Source organism: Apostichopus japonicus, chromosome 17 (assembly GCF_037975245.1).
Source record: "Apostichopus japonicus isolate 1M-3 chromosome 17, ASM3797524v1, whole genome shotgun sequence".
Taxonomy (NCBI): domain Eukaryota; kingdom Metazoa; phylum Echinodermata; class Holothuroidea; order Aspidochirotida; family Stichopodidae; genus Apostichopus; species Apostichopus japonicus.
In genome coordinates, this window is record NC_092577.1 from 23,040,177 (window position 1) to 23,054,705 (window position 14,529).

Below are 14,529 nucleotides of genomic sequence, written 5' to 3' on the forward strand. Positions count from 1 at the left end.
ATTGAAATGGCCTACATTGACCTCTTGTTATGTCTACGGCCATATCACGTTGACTATACCGGTTCTCGTCCGATCACAGAAGTCAAGCATCGAAGAGCGCAGTCAGTACTTGGATGGGTGACCGCCTGGGAATACTGGGTGCCGTAGGCTTTTATTTTCCTAATTGATAACACTATGTTGCCACGACGATGAGAAATTGAAATGGCCTACATTGACCTCTTGTCATGTCTACGGCCATATCACGTTGACTATTCCGGTTCTCGTCCGATCACCGAAGTCAAGCAACGTAGAGCGCAGTCAGTACTTGGATGGGTGACCGCCTGGGAACACTGGGTGCCGTAGGCTTTTATTTTCCTAATTGATAACACTATGTTGCCACGACGATGAGAAATTGAAATGGCCTCCATTGACCTCTTCTTATGTCTACGGCCATATCACGTTGACTATACCGGTTCTCGTCCGATCACCGAAGTCAAGCAACGTAGAGCGCAGTCAGTACTTGGATGGGTGACCGCCTGGGAATACTGGGTGCAGTAGGCTTTTATTTTCCTAATTGATAACACTATGTTGCCACGACGATGAGAAATTGAAATGGCCTACATTGACCTCTTCTTATGTCTACGGCCATATCACGTTGACTATACCGGTTCTCGTCCGATCACCGAAGTCAAGCAACGTAGAGCGCAGTCAGTACTTGGATGGGTGACCGCCTGGGAATACTGGGTGCCGTAGGCCTTCCTTTTCCTAATTAGAACCCTGTCTTGCCACAAGGAAAGCGATTTGAAAATCGAATATATTAATAAATAACTCGATTGTTTTTATATATTAGAATTTAATACATATATATGTGAAATATAGATTAACGTAATATATATTAAATACATTCATTATAATATATATATTAAATCCACTGATAATAACCTACCAAACAACTAGCCTACATTTCACCTCTTGTAATGTCTACGGCCACATCACGATTTCATAATTGATAACACTATGTTGCCACGACAATGAGAAATTGAAATCGCGTACATTGTCTTGCCACAAAGGTGTCTTGCCACAAGGAAAGCGATTTGAAAATCGAATATATTAAGAAATAACTCGTTTCTTTTTATATATTATAATTTTCTACATATATATGTAAAATATAGATTAACATAATATATATTAAATCCATGCATGTATAATATATATATTAAGTGCACTCATCATAACCTACCAAACAAGTAGCCTACATTTCACCTCTTAGAATGTCTATGGCCACATCACGATGACTATACCGGTTCTCGTCCGATCACCGAAGTCAAGCAACGTAGAGCGCACTCAGTACTTGGATGGGTGACCGCCTGGGAATACTGGGTGCCGTAGGCTTTTATTTTCCTCATTGATAACACTATGTTGCCACGACGATGAGAAAGTGAAATGGCCTACATTGACCTCTTATGTAAACGGCCATATCACGTTGACTATACCGGTTCTCGTCCGATCACCGAAGTCAAGCAACGTAGAGCGCAGTCAGTACTTGGATGGGTGACCGCCTGGGAATACTGGGTGCCGTAGGCTTTTATTTTCCTCATTGATAACACTATGTTGCCACGACGATGAGAAATTGAAATGGCCTACATTGACCTCTTGTTATGTCTACGGCCATATCACGTTGACTATACCGGTTCTCGTCCGATCACCGAAGTCAAGCAACGAAGAGCGCAGTCAGTACTTGGATGGGTGACCGCCTGGGAATACTGGATGCCGTAGGCTTTTATTTTCCTAATTGATAACACTATGTTGCCACGACGATGAAAAATTGAAATGGCCTACATTTACCTCGTCCGATCACCGAAGTCAAGCAACGTAGAGCGCAGTCAGTACTTGGATGGGTGACCGCCTGGGAATACTGGGTGCCGTAGGCTTTTATTTTCCTCATTGATAACACTATGTTGCCACGACGATGAGAAAGTGAAATGGCCTACATTGACCTCTTATGTAAACGGCCATATCACGTTGACTATACCGGTTCTCGTCCGATCACCGAAGTCAAGCAACGTAGAGCGCAGTCAGTACTTGGATGGGTGACCGCCTGGGAATACTGGGTGCCGTAGGCTTTTATTTTCCTCATTGATAACACTATGTTGCCACGACGATGAGAAATTGAAATGGCCTACATTGACCTCTTGTTATGTCTACGGCCATATCACGTTGACTATACCGGTTCTCGTCCGATCACCGAAGTCAAGCAACGTAGAGCGCAGTCAGTACTTGGATGGGTGACCGCCTGGGAATACTGGGTGCCGTAGGCTTTTATTTTCCTCATTGATAACACTATGTTGCCACGACGATGAGAAATTGAAATGGCCTACATTGACCTCTTGTTATGTCTACGGCCATATCACGTTGACTATACCGGTTCTCGTCCGATCACCGAAGTCAAGCAACGAAGAGCGCAGTCAGTACTTGGATGGGTGACCGCCTGGGAATACTGGATGCCGTAGGCTTTTATTTTCTTAATTGATAACACTATGTTGCCACGACGATGAAAAATTGAAATGGCCTACATTGACCTCTTCTTATGTCTACGGCCATATCACGTTGACTATACTGGTTCTCGTCCGATCACAGAAGTCAAGCATCGAAGAGCGCAGTCAGTACTTGGATGGGTGACCGCCTGGGAATACTGGGTGCCGTAGGCTTTTATTTTCCTAATTGATAACACTATGTTGCCACGACGATGAAAAATTGAAATGGCCTACATTGTCTTGCCACAAGGAAAGCGATTTGAAAATCGAATATATTAATAAATAACTACTATATGTAAAATATAGGTTAACATAATATATATTAAATCCATTCATGTATAATATATATATTAAATCCACTCATCATAACCTACCAAACAACTAGCCTACATTTCACCTCTTAGAATGTCTACGGCCACATCACGATGACTATACCGGTTCTCGTCCGATCACCGAAGTCAAGCAACGTAGAGCGCAGACAGTATTTGGATGGGTGACCGCCTGGGAACACTGGGTGCCGTAGGCCTTTTTTTTCCTAATTGATAACACTATGTTGCCACGACGATGAGAAAGTGAAATGGCCTACATTGACCTCTTATGTCTACGGCCATATCACGTTGACTATACCGGTTCTCGTCCGATCATCGAAGTGAAGCATCGAAGAGCGCAGTCAGTACTTGGATGGGTGACCGCCTGGGAATACTGGGTGCCGTAGGCCTTTCTTTTTCTAATTAGAACACTGTCTTGCCACAAGGAAAGCGATTTGAAAATCGAATATATTAATAAATAACTCGATTGTTTTTATATATTAGAATTTAATACATATATATGTGAAATATAGATTAACTTAATATATATTAAATACATTCATGTATAATATATACATTAAATCCACTCATCATAACCTACCAAACAATTAGCCTGCATTTCACCTCTTGTAATGTCTACGGCCACATCACGTTCAATATAGCGGTTCTCGTCCGATCACCGAAGTCAAGCAACGTAGAGCGCAGTCAGTACTAAGGTGGGTGACCGCCTGGGAATACTGGGTGCCGTAGGCTTTTATTTTCCTAATTGATAACACTATGTTGCCACGACGATGAAAAAGTGAAATGGCCTACATTGACCTCTTGTTATGTCTACGGCCATATCACGTTGACTATACCGGTTCTCGTCCGATCACCGAAGTCAAGCAACGTAGAGCGCAGTCAGTACTTGGATGGGTGACCGCCTGGGAATACTGGGTGCCGTAGGCTTTTATTTTCCTAATTGATAACACTATGTTGCCACGACGATGAGAAAGTGAAATGGCCTACATTGACCTCTTATGTAAACGGCCATATCACGTTGACTATACCGGTTCTCGTCCGATCACCGAAGTCAAGCAACGTAGAGCGCAGTCAGTACTTGGATGGGTGACCGCCTGGGAATACTGGGTGCCGTAGGCCTTCCTTTTCCTAATTAGAACACTGTCTTGCCACAAGGAAAGCGATTTGAAAATCGAATATATTAATAAATAACTCGATTGTTTTTATATATTAGAATTTAATACATATATATGTGAAATATAGATTAACTTAATATATATTAAATACATTCATGTATAATATATACATTAAATCCACTCATCATAACCTACCAAACAACTAGCCTGCATTTCACCTCTTGTAATGTCTACGGCCACATCACGTTGACTATACCGGTTCTCGTCCGATCACCGAAGTCAAGCAACGTAGAGCGCAGTCAGTACTAAGGTGGGTGACCGCCTGGGAATACTGGGTGCCGTAGGCTTTTATTTTCCTCATTGATAACACTATGTTGCAACGACGATGAAAAATTGAAATGGCCTACATTGACCTCTTGTTATGTCTACGGCCATATCACGTTGACTATACCGGTTCTCGTCCGATCACCGAAGTCAAGCAACGTAGAGCGCAGTCAGTACTTGGATGGGTGACCGCCTGGGAATACTGGGTGCCGTAGGCTTTTATTTTCCTAATTGATAACACTATGTTGCCACGACGATGAAAAATTGAAATGGCCTACATTGACCTCTTGTTATGTCTACGGCCATATCACGTTGACTATACCGGTTCTCGTCCGATCACCGAAGTCAAGCAACGTAGAGCGCAGTCAGTACTTGGATGGGTGACCGCCTGGGAATACTGGGTGCCGTAGGCCTTTCTTTTTCTAATTAGAACACTGTCTTGCCACAAGGAAAGCGATTTGAAAATCGAATATATTAATAAATAACTCGATTGTTTTTATATATTAGAATTTAATACATATATATGTGAAATATAGATTAACTTAATATATATTAAATACATTCATGTATAATATATACATTAAATCCACTCATCATAACCTACCAAACAACTAGCCTGCATTTCACCTCTTGTAATGTCTACGGCCACATCACGATGACTATACCGGTTCTCGTCCGATCAGGTAAGTCAAGCAACGTAGAGCGCAGTCAGTACTTGGATGGGTGACCGCCTGGGAATACTGGGTGCCGTAGGCTTTTATTTTCCTCATTGATAACACTATGTTGCCACGATGATGAGAAATTGAAATGGCCTACATTGACCTCTTGTTATGTCTACGGCCATATCACGTTGACTATACCGGTTCTCGTCCGATCACAGAAGTCAAGCATCGAAGAGCGCAGTCAGTACTTGGATGGGTGACCGCCTGGGAATACTGGGTGCCGTAGGCTTTTATTTTCCTAATTGATAACACTATGTTGCCACGACGATGAAAAATTGAAATGGCCTACATTGACCTCTTGTCATGTCTACGGCCATATCACGTTGACTATTCCGGTTCTCGTCCGATCACCGAAGTCAAGCAACGTAGAGCGCAGTCAGTACTTGGATGGGTGACCGCCTGGGAATACTGGGTGCCGTAGGCTTTTATTTTCCTAATTGATAACACTATGTTGCCACGACGATGAGAAATTGAAATGGCCTACATTGTCTTGCCACAAGGAAAAAGATTTGAAAATCGAATATATTAATAACTACTATATGTAAAATATAGGTTAACATAATATATATTAAATCCATTCATATATAATATATATATTAAATCCACTCATCATAACCTACCAAACAACTAGCCTACATTTCACCTCTTGTAATGTCTACGGCCACATCACGTTCAATATAGCGGTTCTCGTCCGATCACCGAAGTCAAGCAACGTAGAGCGCAGTCAGTACTAAGGTGGGTGACCGCCTGGGAATACTGGGTGCCGTAGGCTTTTATTTTCCTAATTGATAACACTATGTTGCCACGACGATGAAAAAGTGAAATGGCCTACATTGACCTCTTGTTATGTCTACGGCCATATCACGTTGACTATACCGGTTCTCGTCCGATCACCGAAGTCAAGCAACGTAGAGCGCAGTCAGTACTTGGATGGGTGACCGCCTGGGAATACTGGGTGCCGTAGGCTTTTATTTTCCTAATTGATAACACTATGTTGCCACGACGATGAGAAAGTGAAATGGCCTACATTGACCTCTTATGTAAACGGCCATATCACGTTGACTATACCGGTTCTCGTCCGATCACCGAAGTCAAGCAACGTAGAGCGCAGTCAGTACTTGGATGGGTGACCGCCTGGGAATACTGGGTGCCGTAGGCCTTCCTTTTCCTAATTAGAACACTGTCTTGCCACAAGGAAAGCGATTTGAAAATCGAATATATTAATAAATAACTCGATTGTTTTTATATATTAGAATTTAATACATATATATGTGAAATATAGATTAACTTAATATATATTAAATACATTCATGTATAATATATACATTAAATCCACTCATCATAACCTACCAAACAACTAGCCTGCATTTCACCTCTTGTAATGTCTACGGCCACATCACGTTGACTATACCGGTTCTCGTCCGATCACCGAAGTCAAGCAACGTAGAGCGCAGTCAGTACTAAGGTGGGTGACCGCCTGGGAATACTGGGTGCCGTAGGCTTTTATTTTCCTCATTGATAACACTATGTTGCAACGACGATGAAAAATTGAAATGGCCTACATTGACCTCTTGTTATGTCTACGGCCATATCACGTTGACTATACCGGTTCTCGTCCGATCACCGAAGTCAAGCAACGTAGAGCGCAGTCAGTACTTGGATGGGTGACCGCCTGGGAATACTGGGTGCCGTAGGCTTTTATTTTCCTAATTGATAACACTATGTTGCCACGACGATGAAAAATTGAAATGGCCTACATTGACCTCTTGTTATGTCTACGGCCATATCACGTTGACTATACCGGTTCTCGTCCGATCACCGAAGTCAAGCAACGTAGAGCGCAGTCAGTACTTGGATGGGTGACCGCCTGGGAATACTGGGTGCCGTAGGCTTTTATTTTCCTAATTGATAACACTATGTTGCCACGCGGATGAGAAATTGAAATGGCCTACATTGACCTGTTGTTATGTCTACGGCCACATCACGTTGACTATACCGGTTCTCGTCCGATCACCGAAGTCAAGCAACGTAGAGCGCAGTCAGTACTTGGATGGGTGACCGCCTGGGAATACTGGATGCCGTAGGCTTTTATTTTCTTAATTGATAACACTATGTTGCCACGACGATGAAAAATTGAAATGGCCTACATTGACCTCTTCTTATGTCTACGGCCATATCACGTTGACTATACTGGTTCTCGTCCGATCACAGAAGTCAAGCATCGAAGAGCGCAGTCAGTACTTGGATGGGTGACCGCCTGGGAATACTGGGTGCCGTAGGCTTTTATTTTCCTAATTGATAACACTATGTTGCCACGACGATGAAAAATTGAAATGGCCTACATTGTCTTGCCACAAGGAAAGCGATTTGAAAATCGAATATATTAATAAATAACTACTATATGTAAAATATAGGTTAACATAATATATATTAAATCCATTCATGTATAATATATATATTAAATCCACTCATCATAACCTACCAAACAACTAGCCTACATTTCACCTCTTAGAATGTCTACGGCCACATCACGATGACTATACCGGTTCTCGTCCGATCACCGAAGTCAAGCAACGTAGAGCGCAGACAGTATTTGGATGGGTGACCGCCTGGGAACACTGGGTGCCGTAGGCCTTTTTTTTCCTAATTGATAACACTATGTTGCCACGACGATGAGAAAGTGAAATGGCCTACATTGACCTCTTATGTCTACGGCCATATCACGTTGACTATACCGGTTCTCGTCCGATCATCGAAGTGAAGCATCGAAGAGCGCAGTCAGTACTTGGATGGGTGACCGCCTGGGAATACTGGGTGCCGTAGGCCTTTCTTTTTCTAATTAGAACACTGTCTTGCCACAAGGAAAGCGATTTGAAAATCGAATATATTAATAAATAACTCGATTGTTTTTATATATTAGAATTTAATACATATATATGTGAAATATAGATTAACTTAATATATATTAAATACATTCATGTATAATATATACGTTAAATCCACTCATCATAACCTACCAAACAATTAGCCTGCATTTCACCTCTTGTAATGTCTACGGCCACATCACGTTCAATATAGCGGTTCTCGTCCGATCACCGAAGTCAAGCAACGTAGAGCGCAGTCAGTACTAAGGTGGGTGACCGCCTGGGAATACTGGGTGCCGTAGGCTTTTATTTTCCTAATTGATAACACTATGTTGCCACGACGATGAAAAAGTGAAATGGCCTACATTGACCTCTTGTTATGTCTACGGCCATATCACGTTGACTATACCGGTTCTCGTCCGATCACCGAAGTCAAGCAACGTAGAGCGCAGTCAGTACTTGGATGGGTGACCGCCTGGGAATACTGGGTGCCGTAGGCTTTTATTTTCCTAATTGATAACACTATGTTGCCACGACGATGAGAAAGTGAAATGGCCTACATTGACCTCTTATGTAAACGGCCATATCACGTTGACTATACCGGTTCTCGTCCGATCACCGAAGTCAAGCAACGTAGAGCGCAGTCAGTACTTGGATGGGTGACCGCCTGGGAATACTGGGTGCCGTAGGCCTTCCTTTTCCTAATTAGAACACTGTCTTGCCACAAGGAAAGCGATTTGAAAATCGAATATATTAATAAATAACTCGATTGTTTTTATATATTAGAATTTAATACATATATATGTGAAATATAGATTAACTTAATATATATTAAATACATTCATGTATAATATATACATTAAATCCACTCATCATAACCTACCAAACAACTAGCCTGCATTTCACCTCTTGTAATGTCTACGGCCACATCACGTTGACTATACCGGTTCTCGTCCGATCACCGAAGTCAAGCAACGTAGAGCGCAGTCAGTACTAAGGTGGGTGACCGCCTGGGAATACTGGGTGCCGTAGGCTTTTATTTTCCTCATTGATAACACTATGTTGCAACGACGATGAAAAATTGAAATGGCCTACATTGACCTCTTGTTATGTCTACGGCCATATCACGTTGACTATACCGGTTCTCGTCCGATCACCGAAGTCAAGCAACGTAGAGCGCAGTCAGTACTTGGATGGGTGACCGCCTGGGAATACTGGGTGCCGTAGGCTTTTATTTTCCTAATTGATAACACTATGTTGCCACGACGATGAAAAATTGAAATGGCCTACATTGACCTCTTGTTATGTCTACGGCCATATCACGTTGACTATACCGGTTCTCGTCCGATCACCGAAGTCAAGCAACGTAGAGCGCAGTCAGTACTTGGATGGGTGACCGCCTGGGAATACTGGGTGCCGTAGGCCTTTCTTTTTCTAATTAGAACACTGTCTTGCCACAAGGAAAGCGATTTGAAAATCGAATATATTAATAAATAACTCGATTGTTTTTATATATTAGAATTTAATACATATATATGTGAAATATAGATTAACTTAATATATATTAAATACATTCATGTATAATATATACATTAAATCCACTCATCATAACCTACCAAACAACTAGCCTGCATTTCACCTCTTGTAATGTCTACGGCCACATCACGATGACTATACCGGTTCTCGTCCGATCAGGTAAGTCAAGCAACGTAGAGCGCAGTCAGTACTTGGATGGGTGACCGCCTGGGAATACTGGGTGCCGTAGGCTTTTATTTTCCTCATTGATAACACTATGTTGCCACGATGATGAGAAATTGAAATGGCCTACATTGACCTCTTGTTATGTCTACGGCCATATCACGTTGACTATACCGGTTCTCGTCCGATCACAGAAGTCAAGCATCGAAGAGCGCAGTCAGTACTTGGATGGGTGACCGCCTGGGAATACTGGGTGCCGTAGGCTTTTATTTTCCTAATTGATAACACTATGTTGCCACGACGATGAAAAATTGAAATGGCCTACATTGACCTCTTGTCATGTCTACGGCCATATCACGTTGACTATTCCGGTTCTCGTCCGATCACCGAAGTCAAGCAACGTAGAGCGCAGTCAGTACTTGGATGGGTGACCGCCTGGGAATACTGGGTGCCGTAGGCCTTTCTTTTTCTAATTAGAACACTGTCTTGCCACAAGGAAAGCGATTTGAAAATCGAATATATTAATAAATAACTCGATTGTTTTTATATATTAGAATTTAATACATATATATGTGAAATATAGATTAACTTAATATATATTAAATACATTCATGTATAATATATACATTAAATCCACTCATCATAACCTACCAAACAACTAGCCTGCATTTCACCTCTTGTAATGTCTACGGCCACATCACGATGACTATACCGGTTCTCGTCCGATCAGGTAAGTCAAGCAACGTAGAGCGCAGTCAGTACTTGGATGGGTGACCGCCTGGGAATACTGGGTGCCGTAGGCTTTTATTTTCCTCATTGATAACACTATGTTGCCACGATGATGAGAAATTGAAATGGCCTACATTGACCTCTTGTTATGTCTACGGCCATATCACGTTGACTATACCGGTTCTCGTCCGATCACAGAAGTCAAGCATCGAAGAGCGCAGTCAGTACTTGGATGGGTGACCGCCTGGGAATACTGGGTGCCGTAGGCTTTTATTTTCCTAATTGATAACACTATGTTGCCACGACGATGAAAAATTGAAATGGCCTACATTGACCTCTTGTCATGTCTACGGCCATATCACGTTGACTATTCCGGTTCTCGTCCGATCACCGAAGTCAAGCAACGTAGAGCGCAGTCAGTACTTGGATGGGTGACCGCCTGGGAATACTGGGTGCCGTAGGCTTTTATTTTCCTAATTGATAACACTATGTTGCCACGACGATGAGAAATTGAAATGGCCTACATTGTCTTGCCACAAGGAAAAAGATTTGAAAATCGAATATATTAATAACTACTATATGTAAAATATAGGTTAACATAATATATATTAAATCCATTCATATATAATATATATATTAAATCCACTCATCATAACCTACCAAACAACTAGCCTACATTTCACCTCTTGTAATGTCTACGGCCACATCACGTTCAATATAGCGGTTCTCGTCCGATCACCGAAGTCAAGCAACGTAGAGCGCAGTCAGTACTAAGGTGGGTGACCGCCTGGGAATACTGGGTGCCGTAGGCTTTTATTTTCCTAATTGATAACACTATGTTGCCACGACGATGAAAAAGTGAAATGGCCTACATTGACCTCTTGTTATGTCTACGGCCATATCACGTTGACTATACCGGTTCTCGTCCGATCACCGAAGTCAAGCAACGTAGAGCGCAGTCAGTACTTGGATGGGTGACCGCCTGGGAATACTGGGTGCCGTAGGCTTTTATTTTCCTAATTGATAACACTATGTTGCCACGACGATGAGAAAGTGAAATGGCCTACATTGACCTCTTATGTAAACGGCCATATCACGTTGACTATACCGGTTCTCGTCCGATCACCGAAGTCAAGCAACGTAGAGCGCAGTCAGTACTTGGATGGGTGACCGCCTGGGAATACTGGGTGCCGTAGGCCTTCCTTTTCCTAATTAGAACACTGTCTTGCCACAAGGAAAGCGATTTGAAAATCGAATATATTAATAAATAACTCGATTGTTTTTATATATTAGAATTTAATACATATATATGTGAAATATAGATTAACTTAATATATATTAAATACATTCATGTATAATATATACATTAAATCCACTCATCATAACCTACCAAACAACTAGCCTGCATTTCACCTCTTGTAATGTCTACGGCCACATCACGTTGACTATACCGGTTCTCGTCCGATCACCGAAGTCAAGCAACGTAGAGCGCAGTCAGTACTAAGGTGGGTGACCGCCTGGGAATACTGGGTGCCGTAGGCTTTTATTTTCCTCATTGATAACACTATGTTGCAACGACGATGAAAAATTGAAATGGCCTACATTGACCTCTTGTTATGTCTACGGCCATATCACGTTGACTATACCGGTTCTCGTCCGATCACCGAAGTCAAGCAACGTAGAGCGCAGTCAGTACTTGGATGGGTGACCGCCTGGGAATACTGGGTGCCGTAGGCTTTTATTTTCCTAATTGATAACACTATGTTGCCACGACGATGAAAAATTGAAATGGCCTACATTGACCTCTTGTTATGTCTACGGCCATATCACGTTGACTATACCGGTTCTCGTCCGATCACCGAAGTCAAGCAACGTAGAGCGCAGTCAGTACTTGGATGGGTGACCGCCTGGGAATACTGGGTGCCGTAGGCCTTTCTTTTTCTAATTAGAACACTGTCTTGCCACAAGGAAAGCGATTTGAAAATCGAATATATTAATAAATAACTCGATTGTTTTTATATATTAGAATTTAATACATATATATGTGAAATATAGATTAACTTAATATATATTAAATACATTCATGTATAATATATACATTAAATCCACTCATCATAACCTACCAAACAACTAGCCTGCATTTCACCTCTTGTAATGTCTACGGCCACATCACGATGACTATACCGGTTCTCGTCCGATCAGGTAAGTCAAGCAACGTAGAGCGCAGTCAGTACTTGGATGGGTGACCGCCTGGGAATACTGGGTGCCGTAGGCTTTTATTTTCCTCATTGATAACACTATGTTGCCACGACGATGAGAAATTGAAATGGCCTACATTGACCTCTTGTTATGTCTACGGCCATATCACGTTGACTATACCGGTTCTCGTCCGATCACAGAAGTCAAGCATCGAAGAGCGCAGTCAGTACTTGGATGGGTGACCGCCTGGGAATACTGGGTGCCGTAGGCTTTTATTTTCCTAATTGATAACACTATGTTGCCACGACGATGAAAAATTGAAATGGCCTACATTGACCTCTTGTCATGTCTACGGCCATATCACGTTGACTATTCCGGTTCTCGTCCGATCACCGAAGTCAAGCAACGTAGAGCGCAGTCAGTACTTGGATGGGTGACCGCCTGGGAATACTGGGTGCCGTAGGCTTTTATTTTCCTAATTGATAACACTATGTTGCCACGACGATGAGAAATTGAAATGGCCTACATTGTCTTGCCACAAGGAAAAAGATTTGAAAATCGAATATATTAATAACTACTATATGTAAAATATAGGTTAACATAATATATATTAAATCCATTCATATATAATATATATATTAAATCCACTCATCATAACCTACCAAACAACTAGCCTACATTTCACCTCTTAGAATGTCTACGGCCACATCACGATGACTATACCGGTTCTCGTCCGATCACCGAAGTCAAGCAACGTAGAGCGCAGTCAGTACTTGGATGGGTGACCGCCTGGGAATACTGGGTGCAGTAGGCTTTTATTTTCCTAATTGATAACACTATGTTGCCACGACGATGAGAAATTGAAATGGCCTACATTGACCTCTTCTTATGTCTACGGCCATATCACGTTGACTATACCGGTTCTCGTCCGATCACCGAAGTCAAGCAACGTAGAGCGCAGTCAGTACTTGGATGGGTGACCGCCTGGGAATACTGGGTGCCGTAGGCCTTCCTTTTCCTAATTAGAACCCTGTCTTGCCACAAGGAAAGCGATTTGAAAATCGAATATATTAATAAATAACTCGATTGTTTTTATATATTAGAATTTAATACATATATATGTGAAATATAGATTAACGTAATATATATTAAATACATTCATTATAATATATATATTAAATCCACTGATAATAACCTACCAAACAACTAGCCTACATTTCACCTCTTGTAATGTCTACGGCCACATCACGATTTCATAATTGATAACACTATGTTGCCACGACAATGAGAAATTGAAATCGCGTACATTGTCTTGCCACAAAGGTGTCTTGCCACAAGGAAAGCGATTTGAAAATCGAATATATTAAGAAATAACTCGTTTCTTTTTATATATTATAATTTTCTACATATATATGTAAAATATAGATTAACATAATATATATTAAATCCATGCATGTATAATATATATATTAAGTGCACTCATCATAACCTACCAAACAAGTAGCCTACATTTCACCTCTTAGAATGTCTATGGCCACATCACGATGACTATACCGGTTCTCGTCCGATCACCGAAGTCAAGCAACGTAGAGCGCACTCAGTACTTGGATGGGTGACCGCCTGGGAATACTGGGTGCCGTAGGCTTTTATTTTCCTCATTGATAACACTATGTTGCCACGACGATGAGAAAGTGAAATGGCCTACATTGACCTCTTATGTAAACGGCCATATCACGTTGACTATACCGGTTCTCGTCCGATCACCGAAGTCAAGCAACGTAGAGCGCAGTCAGTACTTGGATGGGTGACCGCCTGGGAATACTGGGTGCCGTAGGCTTTTATTTTCCTCATTGATAACACTATGTTGCCACGACGATGAGAAATTGAAATGGCCTACATTGACCTGTTGTTATGTCTACGGCCATATCACGTTGACTATACCGGTTCTCGTCCGATCACCGAAGTCAAGCAACGAAGAGCGCAGTCAGTACTTGGATGGGTGACCGCCTGGGAATACTGGATGCCGTAGGCTTTTA

General features: G+C 41.9%; 29 non-coding genes and 29 pseudogenes across 29 annotated transcripts; all 58 read left to right on the forward strand.

The window, feature by feature from the left end:
- Window positions 1–31: 31 nt before the first annotated feature.
- LOC139956940 (5S ribosomal RNA) lies at window positions 32–150 on the forward strand (annotated as a pseudogene).
- A 76-nt stretch (window positions 151–226) lies between these two features.
- On the forward strand, window positions 227–345 carry LOC139955259 (5S ribosomal RNA). Its single transcript, XR_011788505.1, has one exon. It is a non-coding gene; the product is annotated as a 5S ribosomal RNA (ribosomal RNA).
- A 76-nt stretch (window positions 346–421) lies between these two features.
- Window positions 422–540, forward strand: LOC139955977 (5S ribosomal RNA). Its single transcript, XR_011789202.1, has one exon. It is a non-coding gene; the product is annotated as a 5S ribosomal RNA (ribosomal RNA).
- A 76-nt stretch (window positions 541–616) lies between these two features.
- On the forward strand, window positions 617–735 carry LOC139956065 (5S ribosomal RNA). The gene has a single exon (XR_011789289.1). It is a non-coding gene; the product is annotated as a 5S ribosomal RNA (ribosomal RNA).
- A 517-nt stretch (window positions 736–1,252) lies between these two features.
- Window positions 1,253–1,371, forward strand: LOC139957133 (5S ribosomal RNA; annotated as a pseudogene).
- A 73-nt stretch (window positions 1,372–1,444) lies between these two features.
- LOC139956235 (5S ribosomal RNA) lies at window positions 1,445–1,563 on the forward strand (annotated as a pseudogene).
- Window positions 1,564–1,639: 76 nt separating this feature from the next.
- Window positions 1,640–1,758, forward strand: LOC139956684 (5S ribosomal RNA; annotated as a pseudogene).
- Window positions 1,759–1,983: 225 nt separating this feature from the next.
- Window positions 1,984–2,102, forward strand: LOC139956236 (5S ribosomal RNA; annotated as a pseudogene).
- A 76-nt stretch (window positions 2,103–2,178) lies between these two features.
- Window positions 2,179–2,297, forward strand: LOC139957796 (5S ribosomal RNA). Its single transcript, XR_011789534.1, has one exon. It is a non-coding gene; the product is annotated as a 5S ribosomal RNA (ribosomal RNA).
- Window positions 2,298–2,373: 76 nt separating this feature from the next.
- Window positions 2,374–2,492, forward strand: LOC139956685 (5S ribosomal RNA; annotated as a pseudogene).
- A 76-nt stretch (window positions 2,493–2,568) lies between these two features.
- LOC139957128 (5S ribosomal RNA) lies at window positions 2,569–2,687 on the forward strand (annotated as a pseudogene).
- A 233-nt stretch (window positions 2,688–2,920) lies between these two features.
- On the forward strand, window positions 2,921–3,039 carry LOC139956968 (5S ribosomal RNA; annotated as a pseudogene).
- A 73-nt stretch (window positions 3,040–3,112) lies between these two features.
- LOC139956704 (5S ribosomal RNA) lies at window positions 3,113–3,231 on the forward strand (annotated as a pseudogene).
- A 224-nt stretch (window positions 3,232–3,455) lies between these two features.
- LOC139957060 (5S ribosomal RNA) lies at window positions 3,456–3,574 on the forward strand (annotated as a pseudogene).
- A 76-nt stretch (window positions 3,575–3,650) lies between these two features.
- Window positions 3,651–3,769, forward strand: LOC139957797 (5S ribosomal RNA). The gene has a single exon (XR_011789535.1). It is a non-coding gene; the product is annotated as a 5S ribosomal RNA (ribosomal RNA).
- Window positions 3,770–3,842: 73 nt separating this feature from the next.
- On the forward strand, window positions 3,843–3,961 carry LOC139956083 (5S ribosomal RNA). The gene has a single exon (XR_011789307.1). It is a non-coding gene; the product is annotated as a 5S ribosomal RNA (ribosomal RNA).
- Window positions 3,962–4,185: 224 nt separating this feature from the next.
- On the forward strand, window positions 4,186–4,304 carry LOC139955641 (5S ribosomal RNA). Its single transcript, XR_011788874.1, has one exon. It is a non-coding gene; the product is annotated as a 5S ribosomal RNA (ribosomal RNA).
- Window positions 4,305–4,380: 76 nt separating this feature from the next.
- Window positions 4,381–4,499, forward strand: LOC139957798 (5S ribosomal RNA). The gene has a single exon (XR_011789536.1). It is a non-coding gene; the product is annotated as a 5S ribosomal RNA (ribosomal RNA).
- A 76-nt stretch (window positions 4,500–4,575) lies between these two features.
- LOC139956076 (5S ribosomal RNA) lies at window positions 4,576–4,694 on the forward strand. Its single transcript, XR_011789300.1, has one exon. It is a non-coding gene; the product is annotated as a 5S ribosomal RNA (ribosomal RNA).
- Window positions 4,695–4,918: 224 nt separating this feature from the next.
- Window positions 4,919–5,037, forward strand: LOC139957628 (5S ribosomal RNA; annotated as a pseudogene).
- Window positions 5,038–5,113: 76 nt separating this feature from the next.
- Window positions 5,114–5,232, forward strand: LOC139956941 (5S ribosomal RNA; annotated as a pseudogene).
- A 76-nt stretch (window positions 5,233–5,308) lies between these two features.
- Window positions 5,309–5,427, forward strand: LOC139955156 (5S ribosomal RNA). Its single transcript, XR_011788407.1, has one exon. It is a non-coding gene; the product is annotated as a 5S ribosomal RNA (ribosomal RNA).
- A 229-nt stretch (window positions 5,428–5,656) lies between these two features.
- LOC139957061 (5S ribosomal RNA) lies at window positions 5,657–5,775 on the forward strand (annotated as a pseudogene).
- A 76-nt stretch (window positions 5,776–5,851) lies between these two features.
- Window positions 5,852–5,970, forward strand: LOC139957799 (5S ribosomal RNA). The gene has a single exon (XR_011789537.1). It is a non-coding gene; the product is annotated as a 5S ribosomal RNA (ribosomal RNA).
- Window positions 5,971–6,043: 73 nt separating this feature from the next.
- Window positions 6,044–6,162, forward strand: LOC139956084 (5S ribosomal RNA). The gene has a single exon (XR_011789308.1). It is a non-coding gene; the product is annotated as a 5S ribosomal RNA (ribosomal RNA).
- A 224-nt stretch (window positions 6,163–6,386) lies between these two features.
- Window positions 6,387–6,505, forward strand: LOC139955642 (5S ribosomal RNA). Its single transcript, XR_011788875.1, has one exon. It is a non-coding gene; the product is annotated as a 5S ribosomal RNA (ribosomal RNA).
- A 76-nt stretch (window positions 6,506–6,581) lies between these two features.
- Window positions 6,582–6,700, forward strand: LOC139957803 (5S ribosomal RNA). The gene has a single exon (XR_011789538.1). It is a non-coding gene; the product is annotated as a 5S ribosomal RNA (ribosomal RNA).
- Window positions 6,701–6,776: 76 nt separating this feature from the next.
- LOC139957815 (5S ribosomal RNA) lies at window positions 6,777–6,895 on the forward strand. The gene has a single exon (XR_011789539.1). It is a non-coding gene; the product is annotated as a 5S ribosomal RNA (ribosomal RNA).
- Window positions 6,896–6,971: 76 nt separating this feature from the next.
- On the forward strand, window positions 6,972–7,090 carry LOC139956764 (5S ribosomal RNA; annotated as a pseudogene).
- Window positions 7,091–7,166: 76 nt separating this feature from the next.
- On the forward strand, window positions 7,167–7,285 carry LOC139957129 (5S ribosomal RNA; annotated as a pseudogene).
- Window positions 7,286–7,518: 233 nt separating this feature from the next.
- LOC139956969 (5S ribosomal RNA) lies at window positions 7,519–7,637 on the forward strand (annotated as a pseudogene).
- A 73-nt stretch (window positions 7,638–7,710) lies between these two features.
- LOC139956705 (5S ribosomal RNA) lies at window positions 7,711–7,829 on the forward strand (annotated as a pseudogene).
- Window positions 7,830–8,053: 224 nt separating this feature from the next.
- On the forward strand, window positions 8,054–8,172 carry LOC139957062 (5S ribosomal RNA; annotated as a pseudogene).
- Window positions 8,173–8,248: 76 nt separating this feature from the next.
- On the forward strand, window positions 8,249–8,367 carry LOC139957828 (5S ribosomal RNA). The gene has a single exon (XR_011789541.1). It is a non-coding gene; the product is annotated as a 5S ribosomal RNA (ribosomal RNA).
- Window positions 8,368–8,440: 73 nt separating this feature from the next.
- LOC139956085 (5S ribosomal RNA) lies at window positions 8,441–8,559 on the forward strand. Its single transcript, XR_011789309.1, has one exon. It is a non-coding gene; the product is annotated as a 5S ribosomal RNA (ribosomal RNA).
- Window positions 8,560–8,783: 224 nt separating this feature from the next.
- Window positions 8,784–8,902, forward strand: LOC139955644 (5S ribosomal RNA). Its single transcript, XR_011788878.1, has one exon. It is a non-coding gene; the product is annotated as a 5S ribosomal RNA (ribosomal RNA).
- Window positions 8,903–8,978: 76 nt separating this feature from the next.
- LOC139957840 (5S ribosomal RNA) lies at window positions 8,979–9,097 on the forward strand. Its single transcript, XR_011789542.1, has one exon. It is a non-coding gene; the product is annotated as a 5S ribosomal RNA (ribosomal RNA).
- A 76-nt stretch (window positions 9,098–9,173) lies between these two features.
- Window positions 9,174–9,292, forward strand: LOC139956087 (5S ribosomal RNA). The gene has a single exon (XR_011789311.1). It is a non-coding gene; the product is annotated as a 5S ribosomal RNA (ribosomal RNA).
- A 224-nt stretch (window positions 9,293–9,516) lies between these two features.
- LOC139957629 (5S ribosomal RNA) lies at window positions 9,517–9,635 on the forward strand (annotated as a pseudogene).
- A 76-nt stretch (window positions 9,636–9,711) lies between these two features.
- On the forward strand, window positions 9,712–9,830 carry LOC139956943 (5S ribosomal RNA; annotated as a pseudogene).
- A 76-nt stretch (window positions 9,831–9,906) lies between these two features.
- Window positions 9,907–10,025, forward strand: LOC139955116 (5S ribosomal RNA). The gene has a single exon (XR_011788369.1). It is a non-coding gene; the product is annotated as a 5S ribosomal RNA (ribosomal RNA).
- Window positions 10,026–10,249: 224 nt separating this feature from the next.
- On the forward strand, window positions 10,250–10,368 carry LOC139957630 (5S ribosomal RNA; annotated as a pseudogene).
- A 76-nt stretch (window positions 10,369–10,444) lies between these two features.
- LOC139956944 (5S ribosomal RNA) lies at window positions 10,445–10,563 on the forward strand (annotated as a pseudogene).
- Window positions 10,564–10,639: 76 nt separating this feature from the next.
- Window positions 10,640–10,758, forward strand: LOC139955157 (5S ribosomal RNA). Its single transcript, XR_011788408.1, has one exon. It is a non-coding gene; the product is annotated as a 5S ribosomal RNA (ribosomal RNA).
- A 229-nt stretch (window positions 10,759–10,987) lies between these two features.
- Window positions 10,988–11,106, forward strand: LOC139957063 (5S ribosomal RNA; annotated as a pseudogene).
- A 76-nt stretch (window positions 11,107–11,182) lies between these two features.
- Window positions 11,183–11,301, forward strand: LOC139957852 (5S ribosomal RNA). Its single transcript, XR_011789545.1, has one exon. It is a non-coding gene; the product is annotated as a 5S ribosomal RNA (ribosomal RNA).
- Window positions 11,302–11,374: 73 nt separating this feature from the next.
- On the forward strand, window positions 11,375–11,493 carry LOC139956086 (5S ribosomal RNA). Its single transcript, XR_011789310.1, has one exon. It is a non-coding gene; the product is annotated as a 5S ribosomal RNA (ribosomal RNA).
- A 224-nt stretch (window positions 11,494–11,717) lies between these two features.
- LOC139955645 (5S ribosomal RNA) lies at window positions 11,718–11,836 on the forward strand. The gene has a single exon (XR_011788879.1). It is a non-coding gene; the product is annotated as a 5S ribosomal RNA (ribosomal RNA).
- A 76-nt stretch (window positions 11,837–11,912) lies between these two features.
- On the forward strand, window positions 11,913–12,031 carry LOC139957864 (5S ribosomal RNA). Its single transcript, XR_011789546.1, has one exon. It is a non-coding gene; the product is annotated as a 5S ribosomal RNA (ribosomal RNA).
- A 76-nt stretch (window positions 12,032–12,107) lies between these two features.
- LOC139956098 (5S ribosomal RNA) lies at window positions 12,108–12,226 on the forward strand. Its single transcript, XR_011789322.1, has one exon. It is a non-coding gene; the product is annotated as a 5S ribosomal RNA (ribosomal RNA).
- Window positions 12,227–12,450: 224 nt separating this feature from the next.
- LOC139957631 (5S ribosomal RNA) lies at window positions 12,451–12,569 on the forward strand (annotated as a pseudogene).
- A 76-nt stretch (window positions 12,570–12,645) lies between these two features.
- Window positions 12,646–12,764, forward strand: LOC139956945 (5S ribosomal RNA; annotated as a pseudogene).
- A 76-nt stretch (window positions 12,765–12,840) lies between these two features.
- Window positions 12,841–12,959, forward strand: LOC139955158 (5S ribosomal RNA). Its single transcript, XR_011788409.1, has one exon. It is a non-coding gene; the product is annotated as a 5S ribosomal RNA (ribosomal RNA).
- Window positions 12,960–13,188: 229 nt separating this feature from the next.
- LOC139957110 (5S ribosomal RNA) lies at window positions 13,189–13,307 on the forward strand (annotated as a pseudogene).
- Window positions 13,308–13,383: 76 nt separating this feature from the next.
- On the forward strand, window positions 13,384–13,502 carry LOC139956111 (5S ribosomal RNA). The gene has a single exon (XR_011789334.1). It is a non-coding gene; the product is annotated as a 5S ribosomal RNA (ribosomal RNA).
- Window positions 13,503–14,019: 517 nt separating this feature from the next.
- LOC139957134 (5S ribosomal RNA) lies at window positions 14,020–14,138 on the forward strand (annotated as a pseudogene).
- A 73-nt stretch (window positions 14,139–14,211) lies between these two features.
- Window positions 14,212–14,330, forward strand: LOC139956238 (5S ribosomal RNA; annotated as a pseudogene).
- Window positions 14,331–14,406: 76 nt separating this feature from the next.
- On the forward strand, window positions 14,407–14,525 carry LOC139956687 (5S ribosomal RNA; annotated as a pseudogene).
- Window positions 14,526–14,529: the final 4 nt, after the last annotated feature.